Source organism: Saccostrea echinata, unplaced genomic scaffold (assembly GCF_033153115.1).
Source record: "Saccostrea echinata isolate AGI-Se365-2 ecotype Australia unplaced genomic scaffold, CSIRO_AGI_Sech_v1 ptg000009l, whole genome shotgun sequence".
NCBI lineage: Eukaryota > Metazoa > Mollusca > Bivalvia > Ostreida > Ostreidae > Saccostrea > Saccostrea echinata.
In genome coordinates this window covers 35,592,627-35,606,775 of record NW_026889758.1, presented here as the reverse complement: position 1 = coordinate 35,606,775, position 14,149 = coordinate 35,592,627, and the positions used below count along the sequence as shown (strand labels likewise).

Below are 14,149 nucleotides of genomic sequence, written 5' to 3'. Positions count from 1 at the left end.
GCACAATGCATATGGTCTGTCACATTGCATTTTATTGTACAATTCTTGAAATTATTACATTTTTAAAATTTTCTAAGTCAAATTTAAGCTATCTAACATATCTCTTTCTTTCTTAATATCATATTTCATATTCTAAAGGTATCCCAGTTATGAGAATTAATTCATTCCAAGCAGATCTTGCTAAACATTATAAGCACATATTTTCTACATGGTTTGTAGAAAGGAAAATACCTAGAGGGCAGCATTTCACTGGAACATCCTGATGTGAATTACGATGAGAATACTACTTCATATTAGACAGAGCCATATAATGTTCATGCATGAGAAACACATTACATTTAATACAAAAAGTCTGCTTTGAGAAATGAATTTTATCTGGGAAATTCCTACAAATCCGAAACTTTCAATATATTTTTTTGTCCTTCTTAAAGAATTAATTGCATCTTGTTTAAAAAATTGAAAATGTCACTTGCTGTTAAATCAAAATGAAAAGGTATTTGTAAATAAAACTGAGTAATATTATAAGAATGATAAAATAAATTGCTCTATTTTTGAACAAAAGAAATCTTTTTAAAGGTTTGTCATTATGCAGTGGGGAGCAATGAGTCATATAACACTTATTTAATTAAAATGTTTACAAGGACATAACCATACCTAGACGAAGAGAACTTGGGGCGGGTAATGGTTATATGTACACCACAAAACATTTAATATCAGGTGTCAGAAGATTAATAAATATTCATATTTCACAATCAAAAATCCGTCAAACTGGGAATTGCAAATGTCTGCAAACAAGAGTTTTTTTGTGAAATTAAACAAAAGTTTTGGCAAAAAACCACAAACATCTTTTTGATGCATTTATTGTTTCCAATGTGTTAAATATTCATATTTTTTAGCATGTTGATATCAATCAAAACAAAAGGTTATGATATAATTCACCTGAAAAATACTTCCTGTTTCCAAACAAAACAAGGAATTCATTTCATTTTAAAAGATATATAATTTATTCTGCAAAGATAAAAATATGTTATTACAAATCACTTCAAAGGTTTCCATTTTAAGTTGCAAGAGCAAAATGCATCGTAAAATGTTTACATTTGATGACTCAATCAAGTATTTTTACACCTTTCAGTGTTCATAAAACTAAAATTCTCGTTCAATGTCACATGGCTCTCAGGTTTTCTGAAAAAAGAAACAAAAAGTTTGTATTTCTTGCAGAAATTATTGAAAAAAAAAAACAAAATTCTTAAATAACTGTGTTAATTAAGGTTGTGGGATTTCAAAATTATGCCTAAACTTTGTCACTTTTCGCAGGAATAAGGATGATTTATGATCAATCTAGAAAGTGGTAGAATTTGCATATGTAAATGAATGAAGTTGCTAAAGCATACAAAATAAGATGCCTGTTTAAATCATAGCCACAAATACAGTTACGAGCTTTGAATGAGACACTTGTTGACCATAGAGGCAGCCTACTCTTAACAAAGATATTGCGCCATGAAAACCTTTATTGATTTTCTACCATAAACTTGATGTGCAGGTAAATTTGACAAATCCGTTTCAATAGCCCATTTCCTGTAAAATTCTACCTCAAAATTTGGAGATTACATCTTTGAAAATATTGAGTCAACATTTCATTCTAAACAGAGTATTTACAGAATAATAGAAAAGCGTTCTTAGGGGCGAATACTTAATTTGGTCATTTTATTCAAAAGCAGGAAATCCAAATTGTTAGCTGCACTAAATAAAATAAAAGTATGGGTTAACAATGCCTATTTAAAAGAATTAACACTGAGCTTTTTTAATCTTTAAAACTCAAGGACTTGTTTTTGGGAGATAGGGTGTTATCTTTTTTTAAAGGCATTGTGAATTCTCCTCCAGACATTTACAATCAGGTGCCCAGATCTCTCCTAAATTAGAGATACAGGTCTGTTTCGTAAAGTGACATTTACACCTGTGCAGCAGGTACCGCGCCAGAAAATCTTACCAGCACACATGCACAGGTAGAGACTTCTAAACATTCCAGCAGACAAATGAATAATCAAGGAAAGTTTGCTGATGCATTGTGGTGGAAAAATTCATGCTTGAATCCATTTGACAAGAAAATACATTTACTCTATCTGTATGTATACATTTTAAGAGATTGTGTAGTAGAACCTTATTATAAATGAAAGGTCTTCAAATGACAGGCATTTGCCTTACAGTTAGTAATAAACCTTTTAAGCCCTAATAGAGGACTTTTACGACATGCAAGAAGTTTTCCATAAAATAAAATCTACATATACTTTTCAACTGCGAAATCTTAGGATCTAATCCATACAAAATATTTTTTCACAGGTATTTTCACTTCAGTGAAGATCCAGTTATTATGCAGTGTTGTTTAAATATTCTTCACATACTTAAAACACAAATCCGTACTTCTTAAGTTATTCAAGTGTAATATCAATCCAAAATTTTATCACCATAATAAAGGCTCCAGTTTCTTTAAAATAAATTACTGTGGTAAAATAAAAATTTGATCCGCACATTACAATATGGATGTCCCTGACCCCTCAGATAATGTGTCATTTCATCATTACATATTGTTAATAAATGGGAAGCACAGAATTCAAGAAGGCCATCTGATTCCTCGATGAACTTATTTATCAATCGTCAATAATTAAACTGCAAGTTGGGTACACATATACCAGCTCTTTGTTAAATTACATGTGTTAAATAAAAATAATTAAGAAGAGGAATATTTAATATGAAAAATTATTAATAGATTCAACTAGTTTTAGTATTTTCTATTCTATTCTTAAAAAAAGAATCTCATTTTATGTGTCTAGATGTCCTTTGTTGTTACACTTATGGACATCACGATTTCACATCCTTTAGTTGCTAGCGCTAGACAGTATGGCTTTTTGCCAAACAAAATTTACTGTGGAATATGACAGATTAGGATGTTGAAAAATTAAACATGCAATTTTTAAAAAGTGGCGTCATGCCAAAATCTGTGAACATGCGATACTTGGTGCATATAGGTGATGGTTGGACAGAAAAAATCATTAGGTTTTGTGGTCACACAAGGCTATGATATATGTGTGTATTTATATAATAAACGACTTACTCACAAATCCCTAACCCATTACTATCTTTGACAAGGAACATTTATGTAAATAAGTAAACATTCTGTTTTATATTTCCTGTTCAATTTTGAAGTGCTAATTATATCATACAAATCTTTCGATGCCTTTGAAGTAATTGACGACCAAAACCCACTAAAGCATTGTAGGGAAGGCAGGCTACCTAGCTACACATCTCTGAAGCATTCCCTAGTTTGTAGGGCTAGTAAATCATTGGAAAACAATTAGTTATTAGGGATTTACATGGCAATAATTATCACCTTTTAATGCTCCTTAAACAGGGGATTAAAAAATTTTTATATCTCATAAACTTTATTACAAAAAGAGATAATGTATTTGTACAAGGTGTCTTATACCCAATCAAGGTAAAGCCGACTTAAAACAAAAGGTGGGGTGCGCATCAAAATGGCTAATCCTTCCAGCTTAAATGCTCAAATCTGGAGATAAGATAGGCCCATCTTGACAGTAAGCCTATTGTCTTGCAGGGCAGACCCACTGGGCTTCTCCCACTTAATACTGGACTGAAAAATATACTTCAAAACAGATTTAGGGGGTATTAACAGAGGTTCTCTCTAAATCGGACTTGTCAGTAATGAGGTGTGTGAAAGAATATTGAAAAACTAACAGCTTAATGTCAGAATCCCATACCAAGTCTTCACATTAGCTTCACTGTCAAATCACCCAAGGTTTGCTTATCGACGAAAAAACTCTCCCCAAAGATGGAAGAATTGAGAAATCCTTGCAAAAACATTGGCACAAGAAATATACTTTAAGAATATTGGTAAATAAATCAAAAGCCTGAAAAGGCACTTGAAAGTCATTGTAGGATGTATATGTCAATACAAAATTGGGGATCATGATTGGAACAGTTAGCGAGTGGAGGCCAATCTATTTGGAGGACTTCATAGGGATTACAAATAATCAATGAAATCATTTTGACCTTAGTTATAGTACATCTAGAGGTGGGTAGGGCAGGGGAATTAAAGACTAATTCACAATATCATTGTAAATTGAGGACAAGTATTTTCTTTTTCAGTTCTGCACTGTTCAGCAATCTGTTGCTTATAACCGTATACTTGCATGATGGTTGGAATGGAAAAAAAATTACACAGAATAGTAAAAGGTAAATCATAATGATTTTTATATGTATAAAAGGTGGGGATAATATTGTGTAATATCAATCACATCCAAAAGGAGGAATCACTGATGATGCATCATCTTGGACAATTCTAGCACAATACTGAGAGTACTAGGAATCAAAATCCTGCATTAATTTACATTTCTCTTCAGAAGGATCTATATAATAAGTAAACAAGCACCTTATACTATGGTTAGATGTGATGTAAGAAATAAGAATTCTGATTTCGTATATTGAGATTAGCACTTGGTAACATTACAGGAACTATATTACAAATCAAAACCTAATAAACGTTCATAAACACGTGCTGTTCAGTTTTTTTTTCCCGATGGTTTCATCAATAATGAGTCCTTGGTGGATTTTGATATGTATGTCATTTAGTGCACAAGTTTAACCTTCACTGATTATGATTCTGTTTAAAAATTAATACTTTGTGTCCCGAGTACTGATCGCGGTGCTCTTAAAAGGAAGAAATATTGCTGAAAATTTAGGGTTTATAAAAGTAGATATAATCAGCAAACTGACCCTTCAGGAAAAGTATTGATGATGAATCAAAAATCAGAAACAAAACAGGATGGTCCACTTAACGTAGGCAAGAAATCACTAGGACTGATCTGTCAAGATAGGGCCGGCAGTCCTGTGCATAATTATGGAGAGACGTTCTACAAACACCTTGGTGATCAAGATGAGTAACGAATGATCTGACGTAGGTACAGGGACAGGTGCTCTCAAACATGAAAAACATCTTAGTTGGACGTCATCTTGATGTCAAGGACATTCTAATAGTATGCTTAGCTTGTCAAGCTTTTTATTCGCCTGGAAATCTTTTGATCTTGCAGTATATTGACACAATTTAAACACAACAATAAAATGATACTAAATGGGGGAAATGTTTGATTAAACTAAATTTATTTCATAACTATTAATCCAAATGAAAAAAAATGTTTTGTATATAGATATTAAAATTTAAATGCCTGCAATTAAACTATTTCAGAGAAGTAAAAAATGCATCAGTATGATAAATATTCGTGTATTGCTAAAGAAGAGTTCCAATTAAGTTCCAATTAAATGTATATTACATACAATGTACCATCCTTAGAGGTTTAAAAGAACTTTGATGACAAACCGGTGTTAAATACTGGATGAGAGCCATTAAATGCATATAAAGTTGGAAAAGCAAGACATTTTAATGTTTCCATTTAACTAAAAGCATTGTCAAGCATTGATGACAAACTCAATGTCGCCCCAATAGGGAGAAGTTACAGGGAGATCTATATGTAGATCATTCAACTTGTTAAAATACATGTTCACAAGCTGTGAACAAATTATATCTCCATTTTTCATTGAGCTACTTAAAAGCAAATTTAAAAAAAAATGCTTCAATTTTTTGTTGAACAAGTAGAAAACATTTCAGGTTGAATGATACTCTAATTTCGTTAAAAAAAATTATATACATACATACATACATATATATGTACAGATGTAGGTGTTGGTTACTTTATAAGAAGCAAATTCAAATGTACCATCATTTATAAAAACATGGATATCATTTCCTTTTTATCTGTTTTACGTTCATAAAATGCTGACTAATTTAGACTGGTGAGACACATTTTTATGATATCTAACACAACTGTCTTATGAAACACTTTCAAAACTGAGAGTTGACCAAAATACTCACTTAAAATAGGTTGATGAGGTGACATTTGTTAATTTATAAACAACAAAAACAAGAGACCCATATAGTGTGATGACTAAGTGTGCAGTAAGCACTTGATTTGAACAAACTTGAATCTACACTGAGGATGCTTCCATATTAATATGACTATAAATCATATCTTTGCTGCTCTTGAGAAAATTTTTATGCCCCCGGATTGAAAGATCCTGGGGGTATATTGTTTTTGTCCTGTCTGTCTGTTTGTCTGTCTGTTGTCAACTTTAACCTACCCCATAACTGTTGCGCTGTCAAGGGTAAGGCTTTAATATTTGAGATGAGTGTTCATTATGACAAGACCTTTCCATTGGTACAGAAAGTTTTGATCATGTAACCTCAACTGTGACCTTTGACCTACATTTGAAAAACTTTAACATTGGCCATAACTAATGCACTGTAGTCTACGTCCCACTCCAGAATTGTGTTACCATCGGGGGGATAGTGTTTCACAAACACATCTTGTTATTTAAGGAATCACTATCTAGTTAGTAGAGTATGCCAGGGACATCAACGATAGTTTGAAACGTGGGATAATTTATGCATAACGGGCGAAGCCCGTTATGCATAAATTATCCCACGTTTCAAACTATCGTTGATGTCCCTGGCATACTCTACTAACTAGATAGTGATTCCTTATATTTCCATTTCATTGTGAAATAAAATTGTAAATTTAGATTTTAAAAATGTAGACTAATTGATTTAAATTACACGAGGCCTCACATGTCAATTTCAATACTAGTAGTCCCCGCCCACTGACGTCAAACACAAAGACAGCCGCACGAGAATTACATGCATATTAGGCCTTCTTAGCTCCTGACCTTTCGCTTGGCGAAATTTACATTCCGTTAGAATGATCAAGAAACCAACTCTCCTAACTTTCAAAGAGTTATCATAGAGAAAACAAATAGAAACGGAAATATTAAAAGATAAAGTTTGATCTCCTGTTGTAATTCCTCGCCCTACTCCTGGGGGTCATGATTTGAGCAGAATTGGATCTACATTACCTGAAGATGCTTCCATATTCATAAGAATATTGGCTTTGTTGTTCTTGCAAAGAAAATTTCTGTTATCGAAGATTCAGAGGCATATAGTTTTTGGCCTCTCCGTCCGTCCTTCTGTTTGTCTGTGAATCTGTTTGTCTGCAAAAATTTGAACCAGGCCTAAGCATGTTAACTTTTGAATGGTTGTTGCTAGGCAAGACCTTTCCTTGGTTACCAATATATTTGACCTCTTGACCTTGATCTTGGAGTTTGACCTACTTTTGCAAAATTTGACCAAACTTTAACCTTGGACACAGCTTTTGAACGGTTAGTGCTATGGCTTTCATGTTTCACATGTGTATTCCTTGTGAGGAGACCAATCCTTTGGTAACATTTTTGACCATTTGACCTTCATTTGAAAAACTTTAAACTTGGTCATATTTTTTGAATGAATGGTGATAAGGCTTTCTTATCACTTGTGTATTCCTTATGACAAGACCTTTCTTTGGGTACCAACATATTTGGCCTCATGATCTTAATCTTTAAGTATAATCTTCATTGGGAAAAAACTTTAAATATGGCCATTACCTTTGAACTTAGGGCTTTCATATTTCACTTAATATGTATTCTCTGTGAAAAGACCTTTCCTTTGGGTACTATTAATATATTTGACTGCTTGCCCTTTGACCTTGGAATTTGACCTACTTTTGCAAAATTTTACCAAACTTTTATCTAGGCCATGACTTTTGAACAGTTGGTGTTACAACTTTTATATTTTACGTGTTTTCCATGTGACCAGACTTTCTTTGGGTACCAAAATTTTTTACCTTGACCTTGGAGTTTGACCTGCTTTTGATAAAAAAAACTTTTACCCTTGGCCATAACTTTTGAATGGTTGGTGCTAGAAATTTCATATATCATGTGTATTCCTTGTGACAAGACATTTCTTTGGGTACCAACATATATGAACTCTTGACCTTGGAGTTTGACCTACATTTGAAAAATTTTAACCTAGGTCTTGAGCTTCCATATGGGGGCATCAGTGTTTCACAAACACATCTTGTTCCCTACATACATGAATTCCCATATACAAGTTTTTGCTAATTCTAAATTATCTCCCCTTGAAAGTTGGCATGGCCCTTCATTTGTATAAACTTGAATTCCCTTCAACCAAAAATACTCTATTCCAAGTTTGGTTGAAATTGGCCCAGTTGTTAGGGAGAAAAGGAAGAAATTGTGAAAAGTTTATGATAATGACAACAATGGACAAATTTTGATTAGAAAAGCTTACTTAAGCCTTTGACTCAGGTGTCCTCATTTTTATAGTGCAATAAACTGCTACGATTGTAATTTCATACAGGTATTTTTTCGGACCAAATAAGTGTCCTTTTGTATTGATGTCTAATCCTGATTTAATTCTTTTTGGTCTGCCTGAGCACTTTCAATTTTTGCCAGAACCTAGCTTGCTTGAAAAAGATGAAATCTAAAAAGTGCTTACTTCAAACTTAGTCATCACACTATGGCAAACATAGTCCAATTTGTCATTCACACAAGGAGTCATTGGTCACATTACACTCGCCAATTTCTTTCTGACAAATGAATATGTATACATGTACATGTACAGTGCATAGATCCATCATATTAAAAGATCAGTTTCAGCATTTTGTTTTATGATTTTAGAAATGCTAATTTAACACTAATCTACATGTCAATATGAGGATATCAGCTTATTGACTTACGACAAGGTTGGAAACATACTATGCTTGATTTAAATACAAAAAGTGATCACATAAAATCAAGCAAAGATTTTTAAAAGTTTTTTGTAATATACTCCATGCAAAACTTTGACAACCTGTTTTAGCCATACCCTAGCCCTAGGAACAATGATCTGAATACATACACAGTCAAACGTCATAACTTCAAATTTGAAAGAATCAAGAAAAAACTTTGAGATACCCAAGGCTTCAAGACATCAAGGTTAAAATGCATAAAGAAAAGGTGATTGGGACTTCCACTTCACTTTGTCATATCCATGGTATTCAAGATATCGAAGTTCAAGATACCAGAGTTCAAATGTAAGTAAAATTTTTCTGCCCCATTATTGAGAGGCTTTTTTTTCACATGACACTATCTTATTATCACACATATCTTGATTATCCACTATGGAAAAGGGACATGATCCTTCACTTGCAGAGAATTAAAATTCCCTTTTCCAAAGGGTGCTTGGTTTCTAGTTTGGTTTATATTAATTGGCAAAGTAGAAATACAGTTTTTATATGCAAAAAAGTAAAAATGTGATAAATTTACAACCTGTTGAAAATTCAGAAACCAATTGAAAGATGGTAATCTTTGATCAGAAGAGCTCATTTGATACTTTGATTTAGGTGAGCTAACTAGTGGATAATTTTATCAGAAATGCATATAGCTCCTGTTTTTCTGAATTAATAATCCTTTAAGGTCAAGGTACTTTATAGATTGGTTATTAGTACCTTTGACCTTTCCTGCACTAAGCTAAGCTAATGTCCTCTCCGAAGCAATCTAAAACTGGTTTAATGAAAGAGCCTAGTCAAAATACTTTTTCCTATGCATACTGAAATAATGATAATATGTTTTATGTCTCTGTATGAGTTAAACGTAAAAATGGGATTATGGTCATGGACAAATGAGTTTATGACGTAGGTCTATGTCAATATTACCCCCCTTGGTGCAGATTTCAAGGCCAAGCCATGCTTTAGTTGCTTATAATGGTGCATCAAGTTTGAGAGTGCTTCGCCCTAATTATACTTTAAATACGCAAAAGAAAATAATAACAACCAGTGTCAATATCCAGACAAGAAATTTGTGTTATTCTTCTTTAAAAGACCTGTGTAAGTTATAATGAGATAATTATCTGGAGTCGCAGCAAAGGTCATAGTATTTTCATTGTATCACCCAAACTAATAGTAATATCATTTCTCAAACCTCACAAAACCTATAGGTAAATGTTTAGATAAATTCATTGTTCCCTCTGCTTACTTTTTCGGTGTCTGCACTGAATCACACCTGAGTTTATTAATTATAATCACCCATTAAGAAAGGATGATCAGTAACTACCCCATTGTGGTTTTTCCCAAATAAAAGAGAAGTGTTAATTATATTGTTACCATTCATTATAAATCCTATATGCTTAAAATTAGCTGGTCAACTTTATTTGATTTGCCTAATGTGGCATAAACAGGATATTGAAAGAAAAATTAAGTGAAAATGTCAACTTTAAATCTAAATACATTCACCATTGATTCATATTTATTTTTCATGAGCAGTAAAGTTAATGCTTTAGTTTCCGCTCTCCTGTAAAGAAACCTCTTTAAACTGGAAAACTAACACAAGAAATTTTTTGAAAGAGAATAACTATTTGTTCAAGACATTACAGGCTTTCTGCAGAGCACATAATACCAGTATGTCCTGTGGTTTTATTAAGATCGGTGGACAATACATACTGATGGAGAAAGTTAGTAAACGTGTGTTTATTTGTTGATTAAAGACCAAAATCACTATCAACCAGTGTTAAATTTCTGAAGGCAATCACTTTAAGTATCATGTTTTTTTTCTAAAATAAAACTTTTTCTACCTAAAAAGGGGTTGCAAACCTACCTTATTTGTAAAACTTCAAGAAAACCAACAGAGCAAATAATCTTATAAGTGATACATGACTCTTTATTTTAATCCAGCCTTTAAGAAATGGAAAAAAAAAATGTTCTAGAAGATACAAGATTAAAAAGCTCACTAATCTGTCCAGAACAAAGCTGTGCACTTTCCATAACTCAATGAATAATAATCCCCACCCACCAATTGTTTTTAAACCTTAATTTTATTCCATGCAACAAAACCTGAGGGCACAACATTGAAAATGATCTCACTAGCACCAACAAAAGATGCTATTAGATATGTGGTTAGTCTGGTAGTACATTCACCCAGTTTTCATTTATGCCATTGACTTCCAGTCATTCACCTGAAAGGTTTTCCAATCATATGACTCAATTCCCCTTAACCAATAATCCCCCTTTGCTAAACTACTGTAATACATCCTTCACAACCTCTGCAATTTCGGTCGGTCGATATGACAATAACATAGCCGATTACATTCAGACTAGGTGACCTGACCGATCGGCAAATGGTTTCATCACTTCTGGTTCAGTAAGTATGGGCAAAATAAATGACAAACTAGCTTCAAAACTTCAAAAGATATTGGTAAAAAAAATATATCAGCCATCCTAAAGTTATACAAGTTATTTGAAAGAATGGGGTGAGTGACTCTTTTAACCCCAAAACCAGAATTAAATGATTAAGAAACCTAAATGATGAAATGGGTTATCCAATCTATAAATTAATAATCCTTTATAGTGAACACAACTCTGATCATTTTAAGTCCAAATACATGCATGCCTTACTTTCTTTGATAATGATACCGATATGGTAATTGCATCTTCTTTAAGTCAAATCATAACCTGATTTTATAATCAGTGTCTAGTAAAACTGGTGCTCTATATGGCTACAAATTATTTTTTTCATTAACAGTTAAGCCTATAGTAATAATATGTTTGGATTGGCTAGCACTAAGACCAATAGATCACTTTCATTTGGGTTCATTGAAACAGACCTTAATGAAAAAAATATGTTAGCAGTTGTTTTTTTTTAATCACAATATTAAGACTTTTTTGGAATCAAGCAAACTAAAGGACTTTTATAAAAGAAATAACTGCAAAAATATTTTGAATTCACAAAACAAATCATGACTAAGATTCCATGTAGTACATTAAAGGTTTGAAAGAAGACATGTGCAAAAATGAGCACTTAACAGGAATTCTTTTAATTGATTTGGCTCATTATATCTAAAAAATTTCTACATGGTATACAACACTAATATGAACACTTACAGACCATTTGATTAACACCTTGTGCAGTTTTCAAAGACATAATACATGAGACTAAATTGATAATTTGGCAATTTTGTATGAATTCATTGTAGGGGGCAATTTCTTTGCAATGGAACAGGTGTAACTTTTCAAAACAGTAAAGACCTTTTCAAAGACTTATTAGTTTTTGAATAGTGAATATTGATTTAAAATGCATATTTTCACATTCCAAGCACACAAGGTTATTACCCATCCAGAATAAAAATCTAATTGCTATTTATGAGTGATTCCTATTGTTATGCAGTCAAATAAACACCTGTTAATTAAATGGAAATTCATGTCAGCAAACCCACTGGTACCATAGAACCATATGCACACAGCTTAAACTGCTGTATTATTATGACAAATTACAAAAAAATATTTTTTTTTAATTCTTCTGAATAATTTGAAAATAAACTTTTCTTTGAGCAGATATTTACTCTAATTGTGATTGCTACAGTATAAGAAGGAAGAATTTGTCTCAAAAGCAGGACAAAATGACCAAAAATCTTTAGATCAAACAGTTATTCAGCTACCTCATATCCACAGATGTTTCTGGACATTACACTTATAGTAATGAATAATGTCTTACAACCAGATTTCCTGATCATAAAAGTGTTGCGAATGATTTGAAGCAAAACATCTAAAGGTAATGCACATGCTTTAACACATCACCAATTTGTCTTGACAATTGGAACAATGAAATTCCAATGTTCAGATTCCAAGTCTATGCTTGGAATCTCAACAAATTCTCATTATCTTACAGATAATTACAAAGGCATTCCTTCTTGCTGGCTGGACATTTGAGATTTTTTAGATATCATACCACAACCAATACTGATGGTCCAGACTACGTGAGAAGGACAGTAGCCAATGTGAGCATGTTTTATCACCTCCATGATAAGATGAAACTTTTATGTTGTGAAGAAGGGACATAAAAGTGTGAAATTCACTTTGATACTGACACATAAGTATCTCTCAGATGTAACAAAATAACGACACTTGTTCGAATCACAAGGAGCATATATGGTGGAAGACAGCAAGGAGTTGAAATCTAGGGGTGTTACTTAATTTATCTCCTATCCAAACACTCCAACGGAGCTCTCTATAGCAATGATGACTTCTGGATAGATAATGTCCTAGTTTTATTTACATAATTTAAACTAATTACAAGACTTGTTGGTACAGTTCCATTCTTGCCCAAATAAAACTGGTGGGTAGAGCAAATACAACAGGAGATAGCACAAATGTTCAGTAAAAATTGGTGATGCCATCAGACCCATAAAATGCTTGTGGGATAGGACTTTTGTAAATTTGCAATAAAACACTGTCAATGTGCATCATTTTGACAACTTATCAAAGACAGATATACTCAGAAGAATGTAATTTGGAGATGATCAGCTCAAGTAACATTACCCATCTCAAATGCTGCTTTCTGTCAAGTCACTCCTATATTGCAAAAAGCTGAGTAAAATAAACGGTGCATCTAAACAAACAAAAATCTTCTATTTCTGTCAGTTTCATTCCAAAAAAGGTGACCATTTTTATTTACTCAGAGAGATTACGAGAACACACATTTTTAACTGTAAAAGGAAGCCATCAACCAGTGTAAACAATTATTCATTGTAGTTAATCGTTATAATCTAGAGTAAATGGAGAGAAGATGCAAAATAGGTTATGTACAAACAAAATAAAGATTTAATTCATCAAACATGCAGAGGTCTAAGTACTTGATTCAATTACTTTATAAAGTACATGCAACACACTTTATTATGTAAAGGTTACACGGTACTCAACTTTTAACTACATAAACAAGCTTATGAATGAATAATAAAATTGAATGAACTTCAGTGATCTTCTCTCTCAAGTTATCTCATTTTTCAGTTAATATCAATTTAACGACTTTCTCTTTTGTCATTTTTAATTCCTTAACCTTTCTAAAAAGACCTTGAGTGCCCCCCTGAAACGCCAATTATTGGATAGGTACTAAATGACACTGAATTATCATGACCTATTTAAATATAGGGAATTCAAATTGTGGTGTGCAAAATGTAAAATCTCAGAGGATAAGCCATCCACAAAACAAAAGACATTGCTTTCAGGAAGGATTCACATTTTTGAAACATTCATCTTAAGGAAGGATCCAGAATATTTCATTCATGCCTGGATCATCATCACATTTTGTGGTGACAGAATGTTGAAACATTAATATGTCTCAATATGAGGGTTTCCACACTGATAATACCAATGATGGCATTCTT

At 32.6% G+C, this 14,149-nt stretch overlaps 1 long non-coding RNA gene across 1 annotated transcript in view; it reads right to left on the bottom strand.

The window, feature by feature from the left end:
* Nucleotides 1-244: 244 nt before the first annotated feature.
* LOC133182291 (uncharacterized) overlaps nt 245-14,149 on the bottom strand; it is an 83,272-nt gene continuing 69,367 nt past the window's right edge. Inside the window, exon 6 of the long non-coding RNA XR_009720532.1 lies at nt 245-1,182. This is a non-coding gene — a long non-coding RNA (uncharacterized LOC133182291). The remainder of the gene's footprint in view (nt 1,183-14,149) is intronic.